The 18488-nt window shown below is 38.3% G+C and overlaps 1 protein-coding gene across 5 annotated transcripts in view; it reads left to right on the top strand.

Moving 5' to 3' along the window:
- The window catches only part of LARS2 (leucyl-tRNA synthetase 2, mitochondrial), a 161864-nt gene that overhangs the window by 32016 nt on the left and 111360 nt on the right, over positions 1-18488 (top strand).

Genomic DNA, 18488 nt, shown 5'->3' with positions numbered 1-18488 from the left:
TTAGGTAAGATGAACTGTTGCTTGTCTCCTCCACGAAGGGCCCCTTCCAATGCCACAGTCCCTCTTAACATCCCAGTTACTCCACAAAACGATTGGGGTTTTCATTGCTGGGCCTGTCAAGTTTATATTGTTTTCTTTACTAGAAGCAGTGGAACAAATCCAAATGAGGGCCCCTCATCCCTCCCCCCAACAATTTCTTAAATGATTGAAATTTGATGAGTACAGTGAAAAAGAACAAAAGTCAAACACATTTGAATAAGCCCTGAATTATTATTTCCTCACGCCAGAGTCAAGTTGTCCTGAGGTGCCAATAGGGAATTGCTCATAGAGAATGAAATACAGTCACAGGCAGAGAGAACTGAGTATTGGCCAGAACTCTTTCAGGATGAGAGTGTTGATTCCTTGAGGGCAAAAGTGGACTCAGTAACCCTCTAGAGTGATAACTAGCCTAGTCCTGCACAGGAATATCAACCATAAATGACTTAAAAGTTGTTAGATTGTTTTCCTAATCATCATAGAGGATTAGAACATACAGAAAATTATAAAGAACATAATGTGGCTAATTTAACATTTTGGTATGGTTCCTTGCAGTCTTTTTATTTTGGAATTATAAACATTTATATAATTTACTTTTACAAAGTTCAAATCAATATGCATATATTTTTTGTCTTGAATTTTTATATCTTATTAACTATTTGAAAAAGTGACTTTTATAGCTGAGCAGTTTTTTGTTTTATGAATATATTATAATGTATTTAAGCTATCTCTTATTATACATTTAGATAGATTCTAATGTTTCTCTATTATAAATGCAGATTCTCAATCCTTCTTGTGCAAATCCGAAGTCCAGAAAGCTCTGAAAACTGAAAGTTTTTTCATAATTTATTTGACTGTAAAACCTGAACTGAACTGATATTTATCTCACTAAAAATGAGTATTCATATATTTTACTGTAAGAATAGTAAAATTACCAAGTAATATCCCAGACCTAGTTAGATAAATGCACTATTTTCTTTTAATTTCCAAAAAATCTTAATTCTGAGGCACATTTGGCTGACAGCATTTCAGATAAGGGATTTTGAACCTCTGTTGCAATGATGTAGATAAATATCACCACTTCTACTACCATTGTCTGTTACTGAACACTTACCATGGGCCAGGTACAGAGTAGGTATGACCTTATTATCTCTTTGGATCCCTAGAGAGCTCTAAAAGGCAGGTACTTTTATTGACGTCATTTTATTGCTGGTCATCCAAGTGGCAAGGCTGGGCTGATCCATTGGTCAAGTTATGACTGCCGTGCTCTTCCCCTAAACTTAAGGCAGAAATCTTAATGCAGATGATCCTGGACTTACAATGGGGTTATCCTAAATTGAATAAGCCTGTCTTAAATTGAAAGTATTGTAGGCATGTAATACATCTAACCATCATAGCTTCACCTAGCCTACGTTAAATGTGCTCAGGACACTTACATTAACCTACAGTTGGGCAAAATCATCTGACAACACAGTCTCTTGCAGAGTATGGGTTGTTTACCATCATGACTGTATGGCTAACTGGGAGCCGTGGCTCAGTTCTGCTGCCCAGCATCTCGAGAGTATCATACTGCTTTCTACTGAATGCATATCTCTTTCACATCATTGCACCACTGTAAAGTCGAAAAATTGTTAAGGCAAGCCGTCATAAGTTGGGAACCATCTATACACATATTTTATTATTTCATTAAAATGAATTCTCAAAAAATCAAGAACAATTTTTGTATTTATTGCCAAATTACCCTCAATAAAGGCTATACAAATTTCCTTTCTCAAGTTATACAGATGTGTATTTCCTTTATTATTAGTGGTTATGAGGTTTTTTCATGTGTTTAATGAATGTTTGAATTTGAACGGGGTATGTATGTGAATGGTCTAATCATGTGTTTTCCTATATAGATAGGAGGTGTTTGTCCTTTTTTTAATGGTTTTTGTTACAAATAATATTCCTCAGTCTGTCATTTGCCTTGCATTTTGTTTATAGTGGAATATTATTAGCATACAGATATGTACTTAGACCTTCTTTGAGATAGGATAAATAACATATTTTCTTCCTGATTCTTTGTTATTTAAGTTTTACACTTAACTGGATTTATTTTATATTCCAGTATTTATATATGAGATAAGACAAGGAATTACTACTTTTTCTAAATCACCAGTTAATTAAAAAAAAAATTTTCAAACAATCCCTTCTGTTTGTTGATTTAAAAGACAAACTTTATAGTAGACCAAGTTATTTCATCCTGTCATTATACACCAAGTTCTGTTTGTGTTCATTTGATCCATTTATCCATTTGTTATTTCATGACTAAACTATTTTTAATTACAATTGCTTTTAATACTTGGCAACAGAAGTTTTCTCTCATTGTCTGATATTAGCAATGCCATCTCCACTTTCTGTTGTTTGTCTATTAAAAAAAAACTTTTAGCCTTTATTTGTTGACTTCTATTGGTACATCATTTATAGATACAATTAATTGAAGAAATTAAAAGATGGGCAAATATATGGGGGAAATCTTCGGGGCAATTTGGAGTCTTTGTGTTTAATAGGAAAGTGAAAAACTATTTGTATTTATTTTCATGACTCGTACTTATTTTCTAATTAAACTTTTTAAAACGTAGTTTTGAGTTCCTTTTTTTATGATGTCTTGCCTTTGGATTTTGTTTTCTTTTATCTATAGAGACTTGAAAAATATCAATTCCATTATTTGATCTGCTAAAAGATAGCTTTAAGAGTGCTTTTTAAAAATAATTTGTATCAACATAAAAAATAGTGTATTTCTCTTGATCCTCATGTATGATAAGAAGCAGGTAATTAACATTTCCCATTTTCTAAGTCTATTTTCCAGGGGTTTTTTGTTGTTGGTTTTTTTGGGGGTATATCCTGAGATGTTAGTCCTAATTTACTGTTTCATTGTTTTTGTTTTTGTTTTTTAGACAGAGTCTCACTGTCACCCAGGCTGGAGTGCAGTGGTGCGATCTCAGCTCATTGTAACCTCTGCCTCCCGGGTTCAAGCGATTCTTGTGCCTCGGCCTCCCCAGTAGCTGGGGTTACAGGCATGTACCACTACACCCGGCTTATTTTTGTATTGTTTAAGAGATGGGGTTCTGCCCATGTTGTCCAGGCTGGTCTCAAATTCCTGGCCTCAAGTGATCCACTGTGCCTGGCCGATTTACTGTTACATTGCAATTTTTCTAATCATGTATCATTTCTTAACCATTATATTTGATATTCACTTCCAGTTTTACAATCATTCATAGCAATTATTTAAATTTTAATTCTCTTTAATTTCACAGCTTATAAGAAGACCTTTTAAAGGACAACTGTTCATTTAAAAGTTTTTCATTTCTGAACATTTTTAAAACTTTGTTTTAACTCTTGGTTTGGTGTGATCTTTGCCCAGGTGTCACAGGTTACTTTCATAACTAAGAATGACGGCTGCTTTCACCTACAAACAGCAACTTACTGGGATATAGAACCTTTCATTCATTATCTTTTTTCTTTCATATCTCTGTAGTAGACCTTGATCTATTGTCTTTTTAAAAAATACTTATAGGCTCGCAGGAAGTTGCCAGGATAGTACAGAGAGATCCTGTGTGCTCTTTACCCAGCTTTGCCCAATGATAACATTTTACATAACTGTAATATAATATCAAACCAGGAAGCTGCCTTCGGTACAATACTATTATTAATAAGTAGAGTGCAAGTCTTATTCAGATTTCACCAGTTTTAAATGTAATCATTTGTGTTTATTTGTGTGTGTATAGTAGTATAGGTTCTCCTTAACTTACAGTGAGGTTACATCACAATAAACGCATTGTAAGTTGAAAATATCATAGAGTTGAAAATACATTTAATATACATAACCTAATGAACATAATACTTTACCCTACCTTAAATAGGCTCAGAACACCTATATTAGCCTACAGTTGGGCAAAATCATCTAACACAAAGCCTATTTTGTAATAATAGTGAATATTGAATGTTGAATATCTTATGTAATTTATTGGTGTTCTATTGAATGTGTATCACTTCCACACTATTGTAAAGTCAAAATACAGGTCTAACCATTGTACATCAAGGACTATCAGTAGTAGCAGTAGTGTAGTAGCAGCAGTATCAGTAGTAGTAGTTCTATATGATTTAATTACAGTGTAGATTTATGTAACCACCACCACCTGATCCGTTGTATTTTGATGGAGAAGTCTGAGGGCAGCCAGAATTGTCTCTGTACATGTAGTAATCTTTCCATCTGTATTTTGATGCTTGTTTTTCTGTTCTTTTTTTCTTTGCCCTTGCCATTTTCCGTTTTTCGTCAGAGTGTATCTCAGTGTCAATTCGTTTGCTTTAATTTTGCCTGGTGCTCAGTGACCACTTTTGATTAACAGTTGTAGGTCTTTCATTGTGACAGTTTCATAGGAGCTCTTTCTCAAGAACACTGTCCATATACTCATTTCATTGTCTTCCATTGTTATCACTATCTCTCTCATGATTTTGGTCTCCTTTTTCTTCTCTACCTTCTGGAAGAACTTTTCATGTTTGCTTTTTATACTACTGATTCTATTTCTATAGAATCAATGTGGTTTTGTATGGTTTCTAGTACAGATATTAGTTTTGTATTTTTAGATTTATTATTATTTTTCCTTATATCATTCAGTTCCCATTTTTTTTCTGAATCCTTTTGGCCAGATGCTCTATTTTCCTTCTTGTTTTCCTATCTTATTTCTCTTCATAGACCTTATATGTTCAGAAATTTTCCTAAATACTAGGAGATGCCCTTGAAGATTTATTTTTGTTTCCTGCAATAAATGTTTTTTACAACTTTGGGATGCTGTGTTCTTGTCTGTTTTGGACTCTTTTCATAGGCACCTGTAGATTCTGCCTCATTTCCTGATTGAGGGGGACTAGAGTATCAATTTGGAGCTTTATCAGCCAGAGGGAGTGGAGTAGAAGCTGCCCTGTAAGGCTGTTGTTCACTGAAACAAACTCAGAACGTGACCTCACACTCGTCCCTGCAAGCCACGTGGGCTAAGAGAAATTTAGAGTATGGTTATCTGCAGAGCTGCGGAAGAGTTTGTTTGTGAATGGAAGTGGTCAGCAGCACAGCCACATCAGAGCCATGCTCTATCAGAATTTTTACTGGGACAGGCTTTTGGTGACTTCAGGCCCTTCCAAGTTTTGTCCATCAGTGCCTTATAGCCTGTATAAAGTAGGGTGGACATTGAGGTGTTCATGGCGTTCCCCACTATCAGCACATATATCTTTGCTTCTATTTCTCTTTCTCTCCATCATGTAATTTTCATCTGTAAAGAATCTGGTATCGCTGAATAGACAATATATAGCAGTATGTAGCTTTTAAGATGAAGGCTCTTGTCTGTCTTGCTCGCTTGCTTTCGTGTAATCACAATTCCATCATTACACCTAAAACACTTAATGACAATGCCTTAGCATCATGGAATCTCAGTTTGCAAATTTCTCTGTTTTTCTTATAAGCCTTTTTTTTTTCTTTTCTTTTCTTTTTTTTAATATTGTGGGTTTGATTGGCTGCACTTCTCTTAGCCTTCTCTTCCCACCATCATGTTGTTACAGTAGTTTAGGAGCAGTGCTCTCTTTCCATCCAAAACATATAGACTCTGAATCATTTCTGCCTCAGTTTATTTTAAAAGCACGATTTGTATGATTACAAAGTGAAAATTATTATTACTTCAAAGCCCTTCCTATCTTGACACCTTATTTTCATAGAGCACTGGACCTCTGATAGGAGGCTTGAACTAATAACGAAGCCTCCAGAATAATAGAAAGACATTATTGTTTTTTATCTTAAAAGAATTTAAAGAATAGCTTAAAACAAAAAGAACTTAAGGGCAAGTGAATGCATGAAAACTCAGTGGGGAAGATTCCCTTTGCAAGAGCTAGCCGTGGTTGCCTTGACAACGTGTCACAGGCACCCGAAGTGTTTGACCCGCCCAGTCCTCTTTCAAGTGCTCACAGAGGTGAGGCACTTTGTCTAGCAGATCTCCGGCTCTGGATTACTTGTTCTCCCTCAGAGTCAGAAATTAACCTTTTCCTGAAGGTTTTTCCTTTAGTTAGGAGGGGAAAGGCAGTACCTTTGTTTTAGCTGAAATGATTTGGCAGCTTACCTATTTTTAAGATGGTTGGTGTTGACACATAAGGGGTAGTGTAGTCTGTCACCTTGAGGCCAGGGACCACATCTCATTAATAGACGGTACACTTGCAGTTGATCTCATGAGGAGCTGTGCCCACTCTGTGCTTGCCAGTCAAAAACATATGAGGTGTGTTTTTCATCGCTTCAGCCAGGACAGTGTTCTCGAAGTCTTCAGCCTTAACTAAAGAGGGATGTCTCCTGGGGCTGCCCAGCAAATGTTGTTCTTCAAGGAAGTTATTTGTTTTGTCTGCAGTCCCAGCTAGTAGTCATGAGCCCAGTCAGGTCATCCCCTTCAAGGATGTACACTCTGGCTAATGGAATAGAATTTCCCGATGTAATGCTTGTTGAGTGCTTTCAGGAGACAGGATCTTGGCTCATCTTGGAGACCTCAGCTTTGGTGATGGATCTGGCTATTAACACTTGGTGGGCATGGTCTGTTGCCCCTCTGAGCCTCAGCTTCTTGCCAAGGGAATGCTTCTTGTCATAAGATTAGGTTACTCTTTAAATACCTTAGAAAATAAGGGTACAAAATCTCTCTCTTCCTGACTGAATCGGGCCCCCAGATCAGTCTTCTACATCAGCCAGGTACAACATTTGATAGAATGGGAGACTACAGTTATACGGATACGATGGGCATCAGGACCAGTATTTAAAAGGTCTTGAGGATGAGGTTGTTATTCCATGAAAATAACAAGGATTATTTTTACATATACTTACAGCAGTGGTTCTCAAACTTTGGCAAGCATCAGAATCACCAAGAGGGCTTGTTAAAGCACAGATCTCTGGCCCCATCCTCAGTTTCTGAATGTGTAGGTCTGTGATTTTGTTTTTCTATTCAGAAAAAGGAATCTTAGGAATGATGAGGCTTCCAAACCTTATTAGGTAGGAATCAAAGTACAGGCCCATCATCAATTCTTTCTGACATAAGGTAGAACATGAATGAATAATAAAAACAAATTTTGGAAAAACTAGGTAATGTTTTGCAAATACAAGACTTACTTTTAATAACTTCCTTTTACTGTGAAATACTAGACATATATAGACTAGAGCATAAAACATGTATGTATAACTTAATACAATTATAGTAATGTATAACTACTACCTAGATTGAGAAATAAAACATCTCCTGCACCCAGAGGCTCAACATGTGTCCTCCTCCAGTCACAACTCTGTCTCTCCTCTCTATGGGTAACCACTATTCTGACATTTATGATCATTACTGCCTTGTTTTCTTTTTTTTCCTTCTTTTTTTTTTTTTTTTTGAGGTGGAGTTTTACTCTTCTTGCTCAGGCTGGAGTACAATGGTGCGATCTTGGCTCACTGCAACCTCCGCCTCCCTCATTCAAGCGATTCTCCTGCCTCAGCCTCCCAAGTAGCTGGGATTACAGGTGTGCACTGCCACACCCAGCTAATTTTGTATTTTTAGTACAGATGGGGTTTCCCCATGTTGGCCAGGCTGGTCTCGAACTCCTGACCTCATGTGATCCACCCCGCCTTGGCCTCCCAAAGTGCTGGGATTACAGGCGTGAGCCACGACGCCTGGCCACTGCCTTGTTTTCAATGTAGTTTTACCACTACATATGTGTTTGGGTTTTTTGGTTCTTTTTCTAGGTGATTTTTAAATTATGGTAATGTTCACATAACAAAAATGTACTATCTTAACCTTTTTTTTTTTTTTTTTTTGAGATGGAGTCTTGCTCTATCACCCAGGCTGGAGTGCTGTGGCGCGATCTCGGCTCACTGCAAGCTCCGCCTCCTAGGTTCACGCCATTCTCCTGCCTCAGCCTCCCAAGTAGCTGGGACTACAGATGCCTGCCACCACACCCGGATAATTTTTTTTGTATCTTTAGTAGAGACAGGGTTTCACCGTGTTAGCCAGGATGGTCTCAATCTCCTGACCTCGTGATCCACCTGCCTCAGCCTCCCAAAGTGCTGGAATTACAGGTGTGAGCCACCACGCCCAGCCTATCTTAACCATTTTTAAGTGCCAGTTCATTGCTATTAAGTACATTCACATGGTGGTGCAACCATTATCACTGTTCATCTCCAGATGAACTCCTTACCTACATATAGTTTTTAAAGTTATATCAATGGAATAACATAGTATGTGTTCTTTGGTGTCTAGCTTTAGCTCAACACTTTTTCCCCCTATTATAACAATACAAATTTTCAAACACTTAGAAAGATTGAAAGAATAGTACAATAAACATTGATATAGCTTTCACCTAGATTCAATAATTATTGCTATATTCACTTTATCTCTTTTTATTTATACATATTATATATATATATTTTTTTCCCCCTGAATTATTTGAGTATGTATTGCAGACATCATGGCTCTTGACCCCAAAGTACTGCAGCATTCCTATCTGAGTAAGTAGGAAGTTTTCTGACATAGCCACAATACCATTTTGAAAACTAAGAAAATTAACAGTAATTCCATAATGTTATTTATAATCCAGTTTATATGGGAATTTTCCACTTGCTCCAAGAATGTCTTTTATAGTTGTTTTTACTCTAGATAAGTCCCCTGCATTAGTTTTCTGCTGCTACCATAACAAATTATGACAAACTTAGCATCTTAAAACAACATCAGCGTATTATCTGACAGTTTCTGTAGGTCAGAAGTTTGGGTGAGCTTGATAGGGTCCTCTGCTAGGGTCTTACAAGGCCAAAATCAAGGTGTTGGTAGAGCTGTGTTCCTTACTGGGTCCTCTGGGGAAAAATCCACTTCTGAGATCATTTAGGTTGTTGGTCGAATTCACTTCCTTGGCAACTGTAGGACAGGTCCCTGTTTCCATACTGATCATCAGCCAGGGATTGGTCTTTGCTTCTAGAGGCTGCTTGCATTTCTTCTCAAGCCTTCCACATGGCCCCCTCCAGCAATGCATTCCCTCTCATGCTTCAGATCTCTCCCATTCCAGCCAGAGGAAGATTTCTGCTTTTGCATACCCATTTGATTACATTGGGCCACCTGGATAATTTAGGATACCCTTCTTATTTTAATTACATCTGCAAAATTCATTTTGCCATTTAACTAACATATTCACAGGTTCAAGGGATTAGGGCATGGACATCTTTGAGGTGGTAATTCGGCCTACCACATCCTTCTACTTTTTTTTTTTTTTTTTTTTTTTTTTTTGAGATAGGGTTTTCCTCTGTCGCCCAGGCTGGAGTGCAGTGTCGCAATCTCAGCTAACTACAACTGCTGCTTCCTGGGCTTAAGTGATCCTCCCACCTCAGCCTCCCAAGTAGCTGGGACTACAGGCACCTGCCACCATGCCCAGCAAATTTTTGTATTTTTTGTGGAGATGGGGTTTTGCCATGTTTTGCAGGCTGGTCTTGAACTAGTGAGGTCAAGTGATCCGCCTGCCTCAGGCTCCCAAACTGCTGGACTTACAGGCATGAGCCACCATGCCCAGCCTCTTTTTTTTTTGAGACAGAGTCTTGCTCTGTCGCCCAGGCTGGAGTGTAGTGGCGCGATCTCGGCTCCCTGCAAGCTTGGCCTCCTGGGACTACAGGCGCCCGCCACCACGCCTGGCTAATTTTTTTTTGTATTTTTAGTAGAGACGGGGTTTCACCGTGTTAGCCAGGATGGTTTCGGTCTCCTGACCTCGTGATCCTCCCGCCTCGGCCTCCCAAAGTGCTAGGATTACAGGCGTGAGCCACTGCGCCCGACCATTTTTTTTTTTTTTTTTTTTTTTTTTTTTTGAGACGGAGTCTGGCTCTGTCGCCCAGGCTGGAGTGCAGCAGTGCGATCGCGGCTCACTGCAAGCTCAGCCTCCCGGGTTCACGCCATTCTCCTGCCTCAGCCTCCTGAGTAGCTGGGACTACAGGTGCCCGCCACCATGCCCCGCTAAATTTTTTTGTATTTTTAGTAGAGACTGGGTTTCACTGTGTTAGCCAGGATGGTTTTGATCTCCTGACCTCGTGATCCACCCGCCTTGGCCTCCCAAAGTGCTAGGATTACAGGCGTGAGCCACTGCGCCAGGCCAATTTTTTTTTGGTTTATTTTTTTGTTTGTTTTTTTTGAGTTAGAGTCTCGCCCTGTGGCCCAGGCTGGAGTGCAGTGGCGCGATCTCAGCTCACTGCGAGCTCCGCCTCCCGAGTTCACGTCATTCTCCTGCCTCAGCCTCCCGAGTAGCTGGGACTACAGGCGCCCGCCACCACGCCGGGCTAATTTTTTTGTATTTTTAGTAGAGACGGGGTTTCACCGTGTTAGCCAGGATGGTCTCGATCCTCTGACCTCATGATCTGCCCACCTCGGCCTCCCAAAGTGCTGGGATTATAGGCTTGAGCCACCGCGCCTGGCCTAATTTTTGTTTTTTAGTGGTTGTTATGGACTGAATGTATCCCTCTAAAATTCATATGTTGAATCTCTAATCCCTAATGTGGTGATACTAGGAAGCAGAGCCCTTGGGAGATAATTAGGTTTAGATGAGGACATGAGGATGGGATCCTCATGATGAAATTAGTACCCTTATAGGAAGAGACCAGATAGCCTTCCCCCCGAGTCCCCATCTCTCCCTGCCATGTAAGGACACAGCAATACAACAGACTTCTGCAAGTCAGGAAGAGGGTCCTCACCAAGAGCCCAATTGGCCAGCCCCTTGGTCTTGGTTTCCCAGCCTTCAGAACCGTGAAAAGTAAATGTTTGTTGTTTAAGCTACCCAGTCTGTACTATTTTGTTATAGCAACCCAAGCTGACTAAGATAAATCGTTTGTACCTCTACTTTTTGTTTTCTATGTAATTTAAGAGACTAATACATTTAAAAAAATTATTAACCTAAAAGCTATTATTGCAACTTTGGTTTGAAACTCCACTTTTTGTTTTCTACATAATTTAAGAGAAGAATACATTATAAAAACAACTATTACTTTATGTTTTTGGACACACAGTGTATAAAGATGTAATTTTGTGACATCAATAACTGAAAAGATTAGGGATGGAGCTGTATAGAGGCAGTTCATGTATGTTACTGAAGTTGAGCTGGTATAAATTCAAATGGGAATGTTATAACTTTTGGGTGTTAAATATAATCCCCATGGTAACCACAAAGAAAATAGTTATAGAATATACACAGAAGGAAATGAGAAGGGAATCACAACATTTTACTACCAAAAAAAAAAAATCAGTTAAATACAAAAGACAGTAATGCAGGAAATGAGGAACAAAAAAGCCACAAGGCATATGAAAAACAAATAGCAAAATGACAGAAGTCTCTCCCTATCAGTAATTACTTTAAAAATAAATGGCTCGAAATCTTCAGTCAAAAGACAGATATTGGAAAAATGTATTAAAAAACATGATCCATCTATATGCTGTCTCCAACAGACTCATTTTAGATCCAAAGACACAAATAAGCTGAAAGTGAAAGGCTGAAAAAAGATATTTCATGCAAATAGTAATGAAAAGAGAGCAAGGGTGGCTGTAGTGATCAGACAAAATAGACTTTAAATGAGAAAAGGTTACAAAAGACAAAGAAGAGCATTATAAATAAAAGGCTTAATACAGTAAGGTATAACTATTATAACTGTTTATGTACCTAATAATAGACCATCAAAATAACTGAATCAAAAATGGACAGAATTGAAGACAGAAATAGACAGTTCCACAGTAATAGTTGGAGACTTTTGTACCCCACTCTCAATGGATAGAACAACCGGACAGAAAATAAATAAGGAAATGGGGGACTTGAAAAATGCGATAAACAAACTAGGTCTAACAGACACACAGAACACTCTACATGACAACAGAGTACACATTTTTCTCAAGTGCACATGGGACATTCTCCAGGATAAACCATATATTAGGCCACAAATTAAGTCTAAATAGATTTTAAAAGATATATAAAGCATCTTCTCAGACCACAATGGTATGAAGTTAGAAATCAGTAACAGAAGGAAAACTGGAAAATTTGCAGATTTGTGTAATTAAACAACACACTCTTAAACAACAAATGGATTAAAAAATCACAAGGGAAATTAGAAAATACTTAGAGATGAATGAAAATGAAAACAACATACAGTCTTATGGAATACAGCAAAAAAATGCGAAGTGGGAAATTTATAGCTATAAATGTTTACATTAAAAAACAAAGATGTCAAATAACCAACTTTACCACTTATGGAACTACAAAGAGAAGAACAAAGTAAATGCAAAGCCAGCAGAAGAAGGAAATACATATTAGAGTAAAGATAAGCAAAATAGACAATAGAGAATAGAGAAAATTAATTAAACTGAAAGTTGATTCTTTGAAAAAATCAACAAAATCAACAGATTTAGGATTGCTGTGTCTTCTTGGTGATTTACCCTTATATAATTGTGTAATGTCTGTCACTAGTAATTTTCTTTGGTTTGAAGTCTATTTTATGATATTTTACTATGAAGCATATATGAAATATGTTTTACTTTGAAGTGTACATTAAGTGTACTTTATGATTATGATATGTTAATATAGCCACTTCTTTTAACTTACTTCATCTTACATTAACATAGCCACTTTTTTCTTTTGAGTAATTTTTGCATAGTATGTCTTTTGTCATCTTTTTACTTTCAACCCACTTATTATATTTGAAGTGGGGTTTTTGTAAATTGAAAACGGTTGGGTCATTTTTAAAATACATTCTTCCAATCTCTTTTAATTGGCATGTGTAGACCATTTACATGTAATATAATTATTGATATATTAAGACTTAAGTCTAGCATTTATTTGTTTTCTGGTATCTCCTGTTTTTGTTTCTGTTTTCTTTTTCTGCATTTCTATGAGTAAATTGAAACTTTTTTAGAATTCCATTTTGATTTATCTATAGTGTGTTTTAGTATCCCATTGTGTAGCTTTTTTATTAGTTGCTTAGGTGTTATGTTATAATGTAGCACAATCTACTGGTATGGTCATTTTACCAGTTTAAATAAAGTGTAGAGACCTTACTTCCCTTTGCATTCCTTTACTTACTCTTTCCCATTTGTGACAATTGTTTTAAATGTTTCCTCTATGTACATTGAAATCCACATAGACAGTGTTATAATTTTTGCTTCAACCGTCAAATACAATTCAGAAAACTCAAGAGAAAGAAAGTCTATCGTATTTACCCCTATTTTTGCATCTCTCATTGCTCTTTTTTTTATTAATGTTCTAAATTCCTTTTATTCTTTTTCTTCTGCATAGAGAACTTTCTTTAGCCATTCCTTTAGAGTAGACCTGCTTAATGACAAATTCCCTTTGTTTTTCTTTATCTAAGAATGCTTGATTTCCCCTTCGTTTCTGAAGGATATTTTCAAGAGATATGGAATTTTGGGTTAACAATTCTTTTCTTTTAGTACTTGAAAAATGTGCCACTTCTTTCAGGCCTCTGTGGTTTCTGATAAATCTGCTGTCTTTGAATTTTCTTCCTGTAGGTAATGCATTATTTCTCTCTGGCTGCTTTCAATATTTTTTTCTTTGTCTTTAATTTTCAGAAGTTTGATTATGATGTGTTTCAGAGTAGATTTCTTTGGGTTTATCTTGTTTGGTGTTCACTTAGCTTCTTGCGTCTGTATGTTTCTGTTGTTGTCAAATTTGAGAATTTCAGCAATTACTTTTCTGAATAGTTTTTCAACTCTATTCTTTTTACCCTTGCCTTAGGAGACTCTGATGACATGCATGTCAGATCTTTTGTTATAGTTCCACATGTCCCTAAGCTCTATTCATTTTTTTTCCAGTCTATTTTCTCTCTGTTGTTCATTCAGATTGGGCACATTCAGTTGTTTGGTCTTCAAGTTCACTGATTCCTCTGTCCCTTCCATTCTGCTGGTGAGCCCATCTACTGAGCTTTTATTTGTGTTACTTTATTTATTAGTTCTGAAATGTTCATTTGGTGGTTCTTTATAACTTTCTTTGCTGGGACTTTCTATTTTCTCATTTGATTCAGGTGTGTTCATAATTGCTTGTTGAAGCATTTTTATGCTGTCTGCATAAAATCCTTGTCAGATAGTTTTGACATTTGGGTCATCATGGTGTTGGTGTATGTCGATAGTCGTTTCACATTCAGTTTGAAATCTTCCTGGTTTTAGGTATGGCTAATGATTTTCTATTGAAACCGAGATATTTGGGGATTCTTTTAAGACTGAATTTTACTTAAACCTTATATTTTAGCAGGCCTCCTCTGATATTGCTATGGCAGGTGAAAGGGGCCACTGTCTCTTTACTTCCAGGTGGATATGGAAGTCCAGGATCTCCACATGTTCATCACTTATACCTGAGGGAAGAGAGGGTCTCCTTGTTACTGCTGGGCAAGGATAGAAGTACAAGCTCCCCACTAGCCTTCCACCAGTATCACCCTGACTGTGAGTGGAAAAGCCACCTTGTTACTGTTCCTGTGGGTACAGCTGCCCAAGCTATAATTGTTCTATTTTTCTGGAAGAAAAATAACATTAATTTTATCTGCAGCATCCTTCGAAAATATTAGGATCAACAGGACAGAATCATCTGAAAGATGCTTTTGTGATGCCAGTTCTGTAGGTTTCCTGAATAATATAAGGACTATTTGTTAGATACAGGCATGGATCCCCACAGGGACTCCGCTGACACCGTGGAGAGCACTGAGCAGTGTGGAATTCCTGCCTCTCCATTCGACCTCTTCTGACAGTTTTATCAAGGAGAGGGAGGTGTACCTCATTCCTGCTAGTTGGGGGTAGAAGTCCAGACTTCTCCTGTGAGCTCCACTGATACCACCAAGAGGGGGATGGGTTGTTCACTGACGCCCAATAGGGCTAGAAGTCCCAGCTTTCCCCTCAGCTTCCTGTGCCACCACCCTGGTAAGGAGGTTGCAGTGCCTTATTATTGCCTCTCAAGGGTATAAGTCTAGGCACTTCGCTAAGCCTTTGCTGGTGGGACTGCAGTTTTTTCTGTGGTATTGGCTGAAGTAGAATGGTTATTGTCTAAAAGTTTTCTATCTTGGCTAGGTTAACCTTTCCTGGTACTTTATCTAGATAGAGCAGTTCAGTCTTTCTTTTCTTCTTTTTTTATTTTTTCCTTCTCTTCCCTCCCTCCCTTCCTTCCTTCCTTTTCTGTTTTCCTTTCTTTATCTCCTCTCTCTTCTTTCTTTTTCTTTTCTCTGTACTCATTGGCATTTCTGGGTTACCGGCTTTGTTAGCTGCAATTCTGGGGCTTACCGGGCATTTAAAAAGTCAACAGGACTTACCGTTGTCATTCCTTAGGTACTCATGTCCCTAACCTGCCTTCTCTTCTTCACTGTTTAGAGTCTTATGTTTCATTCATATATATATTCCAGTGTTTTTAGTTGTATTTAGAGAGAATCAGGAAAAGTATATTTACTCCATCTTCCCAGAAGTAGGAGATCAGCATGTGTGGTTTCAAAAATCCCTCACCTCTAGTGAGATTCTGATCTGTGCTTTCCTAACCCTTCTCTTAAAAATCACTGGACTCTCAAAACGATTTTCTATGATTTTTCCAAGTTTAGAGTTTTATTTCTTGTCTGTGTCATGTATGAAATATTTCAGGTCATGGCATGTTTCTACTACTCATTGTTTATAGAATTTGCAGGCAGCAAAACGGCTCATTTTGGGCACTGCTGTCACTGTTTGCATCCTTGGAATTGATGATTGATATTTCCTCTTCCTCTGGATCCATGCCTGTGTCTAACAAATAGCCCTTATATTATTCAGGAAACCTAGAGAACTGGCATCACAAAAACATCTTCCAGATGATTCTGTCCTGTTGATCCTGAAATTTTAAAGGATGTTGTAGATAAAATTAATGTTCCTTCTTTCAAAAAAAAAAATGGGGAACATTTGTAGTTTGGACAGTTGAAATACTGGCATCTGCCCAACTAGACTAACAACAAATTGCAACTCAAACCAGTTAGTCTATCTGTAGTTTAATGGAGGGTTTTCTCTTCCCAACTGTCTAGTTAGAAAAGCTGTTTGTATTGTTAGAATGCCTTGATGAAATTCTTGTAAGCTAGCAAAGAGCAATTTCCAAGAAATTAAGAGAATTGTTGCTTCTTGTCTGATTATGGATTATTTATAGAATCTTGTGTAGTTTGTAACAGGGGACAGTTTTCAGGTTACCATACAAATGATAGTGCTCAAAAAATATTGGCCAAGAAAATAGAGAACAAAGGGGAGCTTACTGATCAAGCTGTTTTCGGTTAAAAAAGACAGTGTGAGATGTCTTTAAAACTGCAAAGACCATGATTTCCTTGCCATCAATACTCACTCTCTAAGTTGGCTTCAAGAGCACTTAATTAGAACATGAACATGAATCTGTCAAATGACTTAAGAATTTAGCTTTCAGCCCTGGGTTTGAAAAACAAGACCTTTAAAAATAAAATGCATGCCTTATAAAAAGTGTCTAGCATTTGTCATTTCCAATTTTCATTAAATGCTCATTTTCAGCCTAAAGTTAGTCCTAAGATAAAGGAACATATTGCATAAAAATGAGTTCTTAGACAAATGTTAGGCTCAAGATTAATTAATTACCCTGATATTAACACCTGTTCCCTCAATTCTGCAAAAAAGAGAACAGGGAAGATAAAGGAGGTTAGAGACAGAACCTTGGCAAAGATGGAATTTGACAGATGGTTGAAGAAAAAGGAATTAGGAGAAGAGGCTGAGAGGAAGCAGTCAGTGAGGCTGAGGAAGCCTTGGCAGTGTGAGTCATGAGGAATCACAGTTCAGAAAGGAGGAAGACGTGGCTATGTGGTCTAGGAGAGAGCGGCCGGCTGGGCCTATAGATGACAAGAAATCATTTGTAGTGGTACAAGTACTGGGTCACTTATGCTTGGATTCCAATTTTGCCTCCTAGTGGCTGTGTGACCTTAAACAAGTTACTTTGCATCTTAATTCTCTGATCAGTAAAATGGCGACTTACTCATTCCACATTTATTAAGCATCTTTTGTACCAGGGACTGTCCTAAGTACTTGGAATACACCAGTGGGGAGAAAAAGACAAAACCCTTTCTTTCATAGGGAGACCTTACCATTTACAGTTTCGGGAGGGGATGAAGACAGACAATAAACATAATAAATAAGAAAATAATATAGTGTATTAGGAGGCAATAAGTGGTATGGAAAGAAAAAAAGATAGAGTAGGTTAAGGGGAGAGCAGGAAGGCCAGGGGTAAATTGCAATTTTAAATTCAGAGGTCAAGCCCACATTTGGTAATAACTACCTCCTGGGATTGTGATGAGAAGGACATGAGAGGCCCCTAAACTGCCAATGCTGGACCAAGTACTTTGTCAGCCCCTGGTAAGCATTAGCTGTTACTGTTGTTAATACTGTTGTCATTCGTAAAAGAATATTCACTGTGCAGTTCCTTTATCTAGGAGTACTCCAGTTCACTCATGTTGCTTGATTACTGGCACCTCCTTAGAGCATACATGTTTAAGCCAGTCCAGTCATCGCTGGGCTGCACTTCCCATGGTGCCATGTCACTGCTTGATGCCCCTCTGAATCCAGAGACCTGGTTACTGGTTTTGCTTCTGCCACCCAGGAGCTGGGCAGCTTTGGGTGAGTTTCCTCGTGTATAAAGCAGTGCTCACCATCCCTGCCTCTCAGACCACTGCGGGAATGGTCTGAGAGGCAGGCATGGTGAGCGCTGCTTTATACATGAGAATGTATAAAAATGAGAGGATGGGCTGGGTGCAGTGGCTCATGCCTGTAATCCCAGCACTTTGGGAGGCTGAGGCAGGCGGATCACCTGAGGTCAGGAGTTTGAGACCAGCCTGGCCAACATGGAGAAACCCCATCTCTACTAAAAATACCAAAAAAAAAAAAAAATTTAGCAAGGCATTGTGGTGGGCTCCTGTAATCCCAGCTACTCTGGAGGCTAAGACAGGAGAATCGCTTGAACCTGGGAGGCGGATGTTGCAGTGAGCTGAGATCGCGCCACTGCACTCCAGCCTGGGTGACAGAGTGAGACACTGTCTCAAAAAAACAAAACAAAACAAAGAAAAAACGATGAGAGGATGGAGGAAAGAGCAATTTGGGAAGCCTAGAGCTGGATCCCAACGTGTCCTATCATTTGTAAATTGCTGGAGGATTTGTTAGATACAAGAAGGGCTAATTCAGACTCAAAGTCAGGGCTATACTAAGTGTCTGATCTTCACTCTCTGTCCCTCTCCTGCATAAGGACCATTTAGTAGCATCTAAGTGAGGAACTAGCCTTGTTCCCCACTTCCTCCTCCCTTGAAGCCCTGTTGGGGGTTGTGGGAGGGGAAGGCCATTCTCATTAGGTTTTCTGCAGCTTCCTTTTCAAGGATCATTTCTCTTCCAGCAAGAGAA

Source organism: Pongo abelii, chromosome 2 (assembly GCF_028885655.2).
Source record: "Pongo abelii isolate AG06213 chromosome 2, NHGRI_mPonAbe1-v2.0_pri, whole genome shotgun sequence".
Classification (NCBI taxonomy): Eukaryota; Metazoa; Chordata; class Mammalia; order Primates; family Hominidae; genus Pongo; species Pongo abelii.
The sequence above is the reverse complement of the archived record's forward strand: the minus strand, read 5'-3'. Positions and strand labels throughout refer to the sequence as shown.